The 12,404-nt window shown below is 39.0% G+C and overlaps 1 non-coding gene across 1 annotated transcript; it reads right to left on the bottom strand.

Annotated features, from left to right (window-relative positions):
• Positions 1–12,099: 12,099 nt before the first annotated feature.
• On the bottom strand, positions 12,100–12,171 carry trnap-agg. Its single transcript has one exon. It is a non-coding gene; the product is annotated as a tRNA-Pro (tRNA).
• Positions 12,172–12,404: the final 233 nt, after the last annotated feature.

Raw genomic sequence — 12,404 nt, 5'->3', positions numbered from 1 at the left:
ATAATAAACCTCTGATTTTCTAAAATGATAATGAAACCAGGGCAAGGCCTTTGCTGTGTCTTGAATGTATGGTACTTTTAAGTGTTCGCCTTGCAAGAGCTTTGCTCTTCAGCTCATTGACAACAAGGGAAACAGCAGTTGCAATGAAGCACAATAGTTGGTGAAGCCCTCCTCTTTCACTCACAAGTCTTAGCTGGAGGCAACTCAGGTCTCTAGAAACACTCGAGGTGGCCTCACCAGACGTGCAATTTTCTCAGGCAAGCCGTGATGTCAAATGAGTTCATATCACAAAGCCATGTGTACGGCTGCATACCAGAAACACTGTAATTTTCTATGAGATCTTGCCTTTTATCCAGTCATTATGTACACAATGTCCACAATTAGTGTACAACTAGTTGTAGCATTTGCCTATTGACCTCATACGATGACGATACTCGTGGTTGTGCCGATTTTAGCTCATTTGCTACTATCTGCTTTTACATTGCATGCATGAGATTTTCAACAATTCCAGGCAGCCATGAGTCTGAGTAGACATCTCAATCATGTTGCACATCTCTGATTTGTTTAGTTATTCAAAAGTTTAGTAAACCTGGATTAAGAAATAAACCACATACAACTGGCTGGGAACATAGCTACACCCATGAAAAATAGCCACGAAAATACCTACAGCATGAAATGAGGCACCTTTGCAATGTGCAATAACAACTGTTACAGGCGTTGAGCAACCACAAAGTGACTGTCGGGTGATTAAAAGCCATCTGAGGTTAGAGGTATGGTGGAAATAGGCATTGTCATCATAGATTCCAATATCTCTGACGACAATAAACGTGAAATCCGTCCCGTGGGAAACATCAGTCTAGCATAGTTTGCAGACGCCAAATCAGACAATATAAATGACTTGTGTGAGTTTGTCATGGGTGTGGAACTGAGGTGTATCCATGTGAAAAACACTGAGTGTGTCTCTCATTACTGATTGGTCGGACCAAACCAAAAAGAAACCAACACCCCCTCCCAATCAGGGAGAATTTATAAAATTGAAAGGAAATGACAATCCAGACTCGGCAGTTAAGTGGTTTCCCTGCCAGAACTGGTTGAATTTTGTAATACATTATTGTTTGCTTAAGGTTTGCAATGAAGTTACCACAGTTCCTTTGTGTCTTTGTGTCTTATGTGTTGACACCGAGGACCATGTTGGATATAAGTGTTACTCACTTTAACATATTAACCCTTGGATTATGTTTTCTGTCTCCAAATCCAAAATCAATCAATCAATGGTCAATCAATGGTCATCCAACCAACCCCTCCCTCTCTAAATGAAATAGTAGATGTCATCTGAACAACCTTTACCTGTACTGTCGAACTATATGGCATGAAACACACATATTAAATGTATCACTGGTTTGCCAAAACAAGCAATGCAGATATATCATTGTGGCGACTGGGCTGTGTGAGGTGGAACAGATTTTTCAAATAATTCTGCACTTCTGTGATGGTTTTAACATCTTGCTGTATTTAACATCGTCCGAATGTACATTTCAAACCATAAAGACAGACATCTAAATGAAATGAAATGACTTTCTGAAACTGTATTAAAAATACATCCAAAATCTTTGACTGTACGAATGCATTTGACAAAGGCAAAAATGTAAAGTATATATAATTTGTAGTTCAAGGGCTACAATTAGCGAACACTGTGTTATCTTTTAACCTCAATGACCTGCCAGTTACTTAGTCATTACGATCTTTTGCTGTGCAGCCAAACACAGTAAAAAAAAACCACAGACTCTATTTTCAATTCTAGGGGATCACAAATATGTCAGGCTAAAATATATAGATAAAAACATATACAATACACTCGTATGGACTCAACAACCAATCTCCAGCTTTAAAGCTGACTTTGGTGGAAGATGAAAGTAATCTCTACATTGTCTCATCCTAGCATGATCTCTGTCCTTGCTACTTTTCCTTTTAATCAAGATTTAAAAGTTGCTTGGATATCAAATGTATCTTATGTAATGGCCTCTGTCATGCTTCTTGACAGTTATTCATCAGAGCCACAGTTACAGCTTTCAGTGTGAGCCTGGATGTAATAGAAAAAAAACTCTAGCTGCTCTGCTGTAGATACAGATCTTGATTGACCCTGCAAAGTTCTGACTGTGTCATCAAAGCATCACTCGCCCCGACACCACTGACATCAATTCGCTCATCAAACACATCACCTCAACCTCTCCAAGCAGCGTGCTGTGACAGCTCGATGCTTTTCATTTCACCCCCTCTTGCTCTCCTATCTCTCTGCCTGAATTTGATTTGGCCAATTTTTACTTTGAGTGATGATATTTTGTATCAATCAATCTCTCTGACACTGGATCAGGGACCGTCTCTTCAATCCATGTCATGATCTCCAGCCCTTTGATTCACTGTGGGTATGGTTAAATAATGGAGGGGAAAAAAAGGAGCGTGTTGAGATTCGGAGCCTCAGACAGATCAAACTAAGAAAGCAAGGCAAGGCTGACAGCTCCAGGCTGCTGTATAAAAGGAGCAGTGAGGCTGCAAGAAGATGCTAATTCTCCCCTTTTCAAAGCAGAGATCCTTCTCCGGGCAAAAACGTCAATGACCCTCCTCCTTTTGGTAATCTAGTTCAGCTGAATGCAGTTAATGAAACCCACAATGATCCACAACCTGATTCACTGTGAAGTGCTCAATCATAAATGTAAAGATGAACGTTTATTTCTTAGTATATCACAGGAATATAAAACTTTACTTACTTTTTGATGTATTTTAATTAAATGTTTTATATTTTACTGTTCTTCTTGCTTTAACTCTGGATGCAGTGCTGAATATGTCCGCCATTCTCTCTGCACATTTCTAGATCTGTTCATAATCTCATAGTCTCTTATCGTTTCCTCCTGGGAAGAGGTGAACAGGTCCTAATCTCCTTTCTCTACACCCTCCAGCTCCCATCAGCCCTCTCAGGGCAGCCAGCATGAGGTCTAATCCCTTGGAAGCTAATGAGGGCAGAAAGATTTAGGCCCAGGCTCTGACTTCTGCACATATTTCCATTTGGTTTCTCCAATTCTCCTCCATACAGCCTCACTGTCAGGAATATAATGGCCTAAAGTGCCCTGCAGAATGTGCAGGGACTGAAAACTGGGAAATGAGAGTGAGACCAGCCATAGTGGTCAATTTTATGGAAGGAAAGTTTGCAGTAAAGTCAGGGAAGAGATGTGCCCAGGAAACTTACATAATTTGAATCACATTATGGCAAGCTCTTTACATTACACAAAAAGAGGCCACATTGGCTATACCTTATCACAAAACAAAAGCAGTTCTTCAGTCATTCTAATGCAATGTAGTGTAATGATTAAAAATAAGAGACATATATTGGTGTTATATGTTGGCTAGTCACTGTTCCTGTGGCCTTCGATGAAACCGAGGGGTATCAGCTGTGTGTCTGCCAAAACTCATTTCACATGCATCTCATTGACTGTTAGCCATTGATAAGGTGGCAATGGCTAAGGTGTAACTAAGGTGGCTGTTAAGATAACACAAGACAATACAACCTACAATGTAGATGATTAGTGGCAGTCAATAAAAAAGGTATCACTGTCCTACCAATGTAATCTTATTCTTGCATAGTTCTCTCAGCATGCACAAATAAATAGCAAGAATTTCAGAATGCAATCAGCCCAGTTTCAACAACACATTTGTGGCATGCAGTTTGAGGTAAGTGCAAGACAATTTAATGCGATCCAGGACATCCAATTTTCGTGAACGACTGATGTGTTTAAAGACATGTTATACACCAAAACACAGCACAAGAGCAATCTCACAGACAGGATTCCTGGAAAGATTTTAACAGCAGAAATATGGTGTAGTCTGCCAGGAATATGATCGTTTGGACAATGTAGCTAGATGACATCATGTTGTGTGTGCCAAAATTGATTCTCATTAAATTACTTTTTCTTTGTGATGTCGCCATTCAAATGATTGAAAGTACTGTGTATTTTCATGTAGGACTACGGTTAGTCTGAAAGTGTCACAATCAGCTTATTTAGTTAGAGTCAGAAATGATTCCTGTGCAATTAGCCAGAATAGTTAATCCAGTTTGATTTCTGTGTTTACTTTCGCTTGTTTTTTTCCGTATTTACTTCACACTTCAAAGACGACTCAGCTAGCTTAACAGAGCCTGCTGCTGCACTTGAAGACATCAACCAACTGGTACCAGAAGAATCTGACTGTTTGCTATGGGCCACTACATAGCCAATAGCCGTTAACAACAGAAAATAGAAGCAGAAGCGCTGGATCGAGACAGGTGTGAACAGAAGCCTTGTAGCTGCATTTTGTACCAGGGCAAGTATAAAATTTTTCCTCAGCTTTGCTTTGAATATATCAAATTGTGGTCATCTAAATGATATGGTATAAAAGCAAGTTTTACTTTCTCAAAATGTGTGTTCAAACTGACTAACCCGTGCGGCCGAGAGAGGAGTAAGAACAACAGGAAGTGCAAAGATTAAAGTGAAATTCCTGTTGGGTCAAACATGTCAAGATGTTATTCTGATTGAGAACACAGAGTGTGAAAGTCAAAGCAGATGAAAGTGAAACCATTTAGAAGAAAACAGAGCTTGACAGTGTTTCTTCAAGTCTGTTTCTATTTGCTAGGCGACGTCTTGCATATTTTTCCAAAAGCAGATGAGAAAGCCTCCATCAGATGACCAGATGGTGAAAAATCTACAAACCAACTGTATGTTATCCAGTGGTCCTATTCTCAGGCTGTGAGTCGCAGACAGTCTGTGACTAGAGTGGTAACATTACAAGAAGAGTTTTCAAAGTCGTGCTTCAAAGTCACCTGAATACTTTACAAGTTTGCCACATTCACAAGAAGAAAAGACTGGTTTAAGTGAACAAGAAAAACATTTGCCTGGAGTTTATCCTTATTTATCCAAAATACAGTTACAAGAGGGTAAGAAGGACTAAGTTTCTAGTTGCACAGGGTACACTAAGTACTGATGGTGCCATAAATAATGTGATTTCTACCAGTCATATTCTTCAAAGTATAGCATACTGTATATCCCTCACTGATACCATAGGGTTACTGGTTAAACATGCAGACAGTAAGATAGCTATTTCTGATATAAGATTACCACTTTGCTGCCAGAATGTTTAAACAAAAGCATGAAAGCTAGGTTTAGGGTTTCAATGATAATGTACTGGGTTGCTTTAACGTGGTTAGAAGTATGATATAAGCATATGTAAATACAGAAAAACAGTATTCAAATCCTTTCTTACTTGGGAGACAACCACAAAACCTTTCAAACCAGTTCTACTCTCTTGACAGTGACTTATATTTACATAATCCTATTGGAAATCTACTTCTGCACAGGTTACTGTAAAGAGACGTGAGATAAGTAAGATACGGTAAAGATTACACAATACTTTCCTCATTCAGCCAGCACATATTGCATCACTCTTTCAGCAGTATGCACATTTTACGACAGGCAAACACAAAATAGGCAGATGAAGCTGCACAGTAAGCAATATGCTGGAAGAGAGAAGGGAGGCAATAGACAAAAAACAATGACTTCAGGGAGTATCAGGCAGTGTACAGGAAATCTTCACTACCCCCAATGAACAATTTGTGTGTAACAAGACCAGTGTAACACGAGTCGTGTTGCGCACCCATGTCTAATCAAAAGCAAATGTTCAAAAGATGTCTTGGTGGAGCTAACAGACATATTTTCCAACCTCTCAACTACATCTGAACAACAAAAAAAGATGGATTCTTATTATTACTTCTTTTTAGGTCACAATTTATTTCCAAAACTCAACCGACAACTGTTTTTTCAAATTGAGCTGTTTGGTTTGCACGCTACAGCTCTGCGCCGGCTTTCTCTCTCCATTTCCTGAGAGCAGAGCTTTGAATGAAAGAGAGCTGATCTCTTTTGTAGTCCCCTGGTCTCCCACACATTCCCTCTGCCCTTTCCTTTTGGCCCTCCCGAACCTCCCCCACCCAACGTCTTGACTCTTTCTCCACAGCTGCATGCATAAGTTGATCTACACAGTGAACGTAGAGCTTTTCTCCTCCCCACCCTGAAAAACCCAGTGGGCGACGGGGTCCCAAGCTATTCTTTAATGAGCTTTGCAAACCAAAAGGCTGTCAATGCAATTGATAAACCAGGTCAGTTAAAAACCTAATGACACTTGCTACAATACAGATAAAGTCCTGTATGAGAGGTCTGGGAAGATTTAGTATCACAGATGCAGAAAGAAGCATTTCCTGTTAGGAAAGGTTCACATCTTCAGACCAGACTTGGTTTTCGACAAAATTCACAGACATAATTGCTCTTCTGTTAGCACAACATCAGTACAATGTACTTACACTCATGTTTGTAATCTAGACTGTATAAACTACAACACTGAAAATGCAAAACTAAAACTATAAAACACCATCTCTACTGTAAGGCATTTTTCCACCACACCAATCTGACATGATAGGACAGGATATGATTAAGTCATTGCCTGCTGGCAAAACAACCCTCTCACGTTCTTCTGTAGCTCCTAAAAACAATCGAGACAACATACTGCGGTTTCTGGATTAGTGTTTTTTTTTCCATTGTGGATGAAGTGACCTTTTGGTCTCATACAGCTTTACCATAAAAATCCTTTGGGGTTTCTAGAAGGGATAAACCAAAACGGGACATCTTTGTAATCTGGCACATGGCATTTCCCATTCAGGTTGTCAGATGGGACAACCAGATCTGGCTTTAATAAAACAGCCAAAGCAGCACGTGGCTTCATACAAATCGCAGACTGTTCATCAGGACTTAACATTGATCAGAGCTATGAACTGATCAACACAACAATTACCACGTAACTGGCATTCCTATGAAACCAATCATCCAGTGTTCCCTAAACACCTCTGTTTTCCTCGTGAGTAATCACACATGTCACAATCCGGATGGCTGGCTTTTTAGATTTGTTGCAGCAGTGCCAACTTCAGCTCCATGTCTTGCTGATGCCACAAAACAGCAAAATTCATCTGATGATCGCAGAAGAGAATTACTTGCCAAGTACAGTTAATATCCAATTAACCCGATTGCTGAACCCAAATCCCTTCTCCCACAGGCTGCTACTGTTGATAATGCCCCCAATTAAAACACAATATTTGGGGCCTTTGCCTCGTTACGTAGCAATTACCAGAAGGTCCACTTACTCGTCGTTAGAGCAGATAGCTCCTATTTGCTCATTCAAGATGGCAGAATATGAATGGCTGCTTGTAATTCTGCTGGGACAGAGGATTCTTTGATGTGTGGTAATGAGTGACTGGAGGGATTCATTTAGTCCTAAACAAACCTCGAGGGTTAATCATTACATATACATTCTTTCCCCTCGACTGACAGGGTCCATCAACGGAGGCAAACATACATTTTTCTGTCGAGTAAACTCTATAAGCTCTGGCAGAAATTTGCTTTGATTCAAACATTTGGCCCATGAAGATTACATTTTTGTGGGAATGGCAAGATTGTTTTTTTTAGAGACTTCAAGGCTTTCTCTGTCTCATCAACTCCACGTCCTATAAGCATTTCGTCATCTACATCTCATCCACAAAAGCATGCCTGGAGTGCAGTGGAAAGTAAAAGGGCATTACAAAACATGTTTATAATCAGAAGGTAATCAGAAGGTAATCCCACACTGCTGAAGCCAAGATCTCCTATCTGTCCATCTGGCGAAAAAATGGGATTAACTATTGAGTAAAGGGAAAAACAGGACAGGGTAGGAAGACAAACAAAAGACTGAGATAGAAAGATAGTAAATACACAGAAAGAAGAGAAAATAAAGTGTATTTCTTTTTTCTGGTCATTTCTGTTTGGGTTTTTTTCAAAGACAATAGTAAGTAAGTTTAAGCACCAACGTTTTGCAATTCACTTAATTTGTATCAGCAATGGAAAATTATTTGGCAAGTCTTAAGCTCAATTTGGACTGGATTAACATTAAATTGGTGAGTGAAATACTCAAGGTGCTCCTCTGTGATTTAGGTCATTGTTCCACTGTTCTTACACCAAAGTAGTGTAAAAAATTAAAAAGATAATGGTGCAAGAGGAAAAGTTAGATGATCATCTGTAAGTCTGTAGCCTTCATCCTCTTAGTATCCCAAATATTTAGACAAAATGTAATGCCAGTACAATCGAAAAGTTGTTGAGATGTTTCAGAAAGATAGAAAGAAAGAATGGAAGAAGAAAGAACATTGAAGGGAAAGATTAAAAGCCTGACAGAGATGAGATCTCTTGCCGCAGTTCCTGTCTCAATACTGATACTATAAGTCTGATTGGTGGGTTCACCTCAGGTTAAGCACAAAAAAGCTCTGCTTCTCACTTTTCTGGGTGTGTGTGTGTTATTATGTCATCTCAGATCAGCTCTCAGCCACATTGTGTTCTGGGAAAAAAACCTCTCATTGAAAACTCTACAGGAAAAGAGACTGACTGTTTATACAAAGAGAACTTGAGTGGCGTGCAAGTGTACGCAAACACTTTTTTTTGTGTTATGGCTTTGGAGGATGTCTTCTCCTGCCAAACGTAACAAAGCCATGCCAGCCATGTGCTGGGTTAAGTTTGTTTTCGAGTCATGCCTGTTGCCTGTTGTTGAACTTTTAATTTACTTTAAATTAAGGAGTCTAATTCTTAGCAATACAAGTTAACAATAATTATTATGGATACAAAATCAATCAAAAACCAAAATGACTAAAACAATTCTGGGTACCACCATCGTGTATGCTAAGTATGGACATGCAGATTGATCTGAAAAAAAAAAAGGTTTATCAGAAATGACACATACAGTCATCTAATAAGGGCTTGGAACTTCTGCCACCAGGACCCTCTGAGTCAAAACAATAAAAAACAGTTTGAGTTCGATGATATTGTGCATCCAAGTGGGATCATGGTAACTTGTTGTCTTTATTGTCAAACAACCACCGCTGCCAATGAAAGACTATCTGCCATGACTCAAGCAGAAATGTTCATGGCTAGTTTAGAGTGGTTACAGTCGTTTTCACATTATGTTTAGTCACACTCACCGCACACACGCTCACTTTCTGACATAGCATCCGATGTTTCCAAGAAGTTAAAGCAACATTCGACCAAATTAAACGTGCTGTTACCTTGAATTTATTAATGCATTTTTCTGGATTTGACATGCTGGAAACATTTGGGATAATGTGATGTGTCTTGACATTTAGTGCGGAAATGTTACATATTTCATATTCAAACTATCACACTGATTTGTTTTTGATGAAGTAATATCAATGATTTGGTAGCTATGTTTTACACATTTAGCTGCAATGTCTATATATATTTTTGTTATTTGAGAACATTGCCTGCTTGAATATCTTTTTGACTGTATGTGTTAAAAAACAGGTCTGGCGCTGACACATATTTTCCACAGTTATCTGATGCTTTCCAGACAAATGATTTCGGGAGAACACACCCGTCAAATTAATTGAAAAATAAATTAATTGTTGTTAGCAGCCCTATCAACATCTGACTGTAGGCTGAAGGTTCAACGGGGACTTGAAGCAATACTTTTATTTCAGGGGTCACACAGTTTCGGGACAAGAAAACTGTAATGGCAAGATAACACATATAATAAAAATACCTAACTAATTTTGGCAACAACCACCAGAGTAAACAAGTATACTGAAATTATATGGCTTTATATGGCACTGTTGAACAATGATCAGCAGCACTGACAGTTTTAAGAAGTAATCTGAATTCAGAAACTGATTTGCATACTGTTATTTACAGGGAATGATGTAAAAAAAAAAAAAAAAAGTTGGAGATTTGTAGCCTGAATCAGTCAAACTGATGTGTCATGTGGCATTCAAGCGAAGACTAGCAAAAGTTAAAGACTAAGAAAGCCTGACAGCTTATCTGATGTGGTCAGCTTGTGTTACAAAGATTTTAATCTGGAAAATAAATAGACTTCGCGGTGGGCAGGAACAGGATTTTATCTACTTGCTAAATGCCTTCCCCAAGCAGCGATTATCCAATTATAGCTTAACAAATATGTAACTACACTAACCAGGCCTTTCACTTTAGATTTACAAATCAGTAAATCAGTAAGATGGCAAGAGTTTGAAGTGAGAAGTACAGCCTGCTCTTACATCTTTCCTGGTTGCACTTGCAACATCAGTACTAACCAGACTGATAATCATCTGGTGAGATTGATTGTAAGAGTAATTTTCCAGGATTTATAAGCTGAAACAATTGAATAATTACTCAAGTCATAAATCATTTTCAAAACAAAAAAAGCAGAAAAATACGATGACTCCATTCAATGGAAGAAATTTCTAACTAGTTGCTAGAAATGAAAAGCTTGCCTTTTCACCGCCCCCGTCTACGATGCAGGACCCACTGTTTCAAAAATACCAATGTGTTTTGAGTGGTAGGCAACATCTGCTACAATTAACATCATAAACTGCCAATGTGTCTTAACAGAAGGGGAAGCTTGCTCAAAATGTTTAGTAACAGCAGCCAAGTGTGGTAAAAGTAAAAAAAAAAAAAAACAGTCAACTTCCATGACCTGTTAGAACAGATGAAGAATTCCTTGTAGTGGAGCAATGTTAGGAGTTTCCACAGAATTTTGAAGTCAAGGTGAACCTTCTGCTTTGTCTCACCAGATTTGGTGCAAATGAGTTACATCAGTTTATGACTAAAGCCCGGGATCCACACACGTAAAAAACATATCTAATACTCTGTCCCTCAAAGGGGGATTGGGAGATGTGGAGGTTCAGGACTGTGCAAATCCAACACTCTTCAAAGTCAAAGAACACATGTTTTTTACTTGGTGTCCCTTATCGCCCTACAACAGTCTGTGGTTCTCAAGTGAAAGCGCCAGCTGGTTCCTTTCATTGTGGACTTTGTGGCATATTTTCCCAAAGTCCAAAGCGAGAACTTTAGATGAGATCGAAACTCTAAACATTAGGTACAAATGCAATTGTGTTTGTATGGCTATGTTTCTTGGCTCTGACAACTGAAACTAGTCAACATAGTTCTCTGTACTCGGAAAAGCTCCAGCAGCTCGACCCTGAAAAGGATAAAGTATATAGCCAAATAAGGGATTGAGGGATTGTTTCCTTTATGCACATAAAACAAGCCTTGAAAATAAGAAACACTCCTCTTCCACAGACAACGGGATGAAATTACTTTAAAAAATGTGTGGGATTCTCACTCTTTCTCATGGCTCCTTGGAAAAGGGGTTATCGTGGACTTTGCAAGAGTGACGTTTAAAGCTCTATTCGTGGGCACATTTTGTGTCTTTAAAGTTGTTTGGAAGTTTTTAGAGTATGTTTTGTTTCAAGAAACATAATGTGACATGGATACAGACAAGCATGATCCTATATATTAGTAACTTCATAAATTATTTACTCTTTACTATATAGCGAACAGTACCCTGCCATGTAGACTGTGGTGTTGTTGGGGTAACTGTTGGCCACTGTCAACCAATGGGCTTTTTGTAAAACAACAATTATTTGAGTGCATAACTGTCTTACTAGCGTTGTGTGGAAATAATCTTTGAATATAGAGATTACATCCATAATCTACCTATAAACCATGAAGTCCACAGAATGAAGTAAAAATAGTTAAGTAAATTGTGCCCTCTGGTGGTTATGGAGAATAATGAGCACACCGGACAGATCAGATATCAATTTGCAACAGTAAAGGACCATTTTTAAAGGAATGGCTCATATTGCAAGACACATGCAGAGTTATAATATATGTTAAATAACAGCATTCTCATTGTTAAGGGTTCAGGGGAGATTTTAATGTTGTTGCTGGTATCAATAGGGCTAATTTTAACCACTTTGTAGTGCTGGTCAATACTGTCATTTTTAAGGAAGATATTGATACTTAACTAAATTACCTAGAGTAATACAATACACCTAACTACTTTTGAGTAGTATATATTGTTTGATTACTTTGTAAGTGGTTTTACATGTTTGTTCTGTCGCCGTATTTAAGCACAGTGAGTGTTACAACCAGCTTGCACCATCCCTGTAAGCAGTTGCATACTTGAAAGGTACTTTCTTCCACAATAACTTAAAAAGGAGGGCTCGTCCGGGATTTGAACCCGGGACCTCTCGCACCCTAAGCGAGAATCATACCCCTAGACCAACGAGCCACGTGACCAACAAGGCTAAAATGTGCACAAGAAAATCTTAAACACGGGTTCACTTCAGCTGCACATGTGTCAAACTAACTTTTCTAATCTAGTTGCCATCTCAATTAACTGCAGCAACAACAAGCTAATTTAGGCTATCGGTGATTAGCACCAACTCAAGACTGAATGTGAAAAGTGCCAAAAAGTGATCGTCCGCCAGAAACTGGCTTCCGTCCGCGGGAGCGCGCACGGTC

The sequence above is a fragment of the Acanthopagrus latus genome, chromosome 6, assembly GCF_904848185.1.
Source record: "Acanthopagrus latus isolate v.2019 chromosome 6, fAcaLat1.1, whole genome shotgun sequence".
NCBI lineage: Eukaryota > Metazoa > Chordata > Actinopteri > Spariformes > Sparidae > Acanthopagrus > Acanthopagrus latus.
Note: the sequence above shows the minus strand (reverse complement) of the source record. Positions and strands in the feature narration are given on the sequence as shown.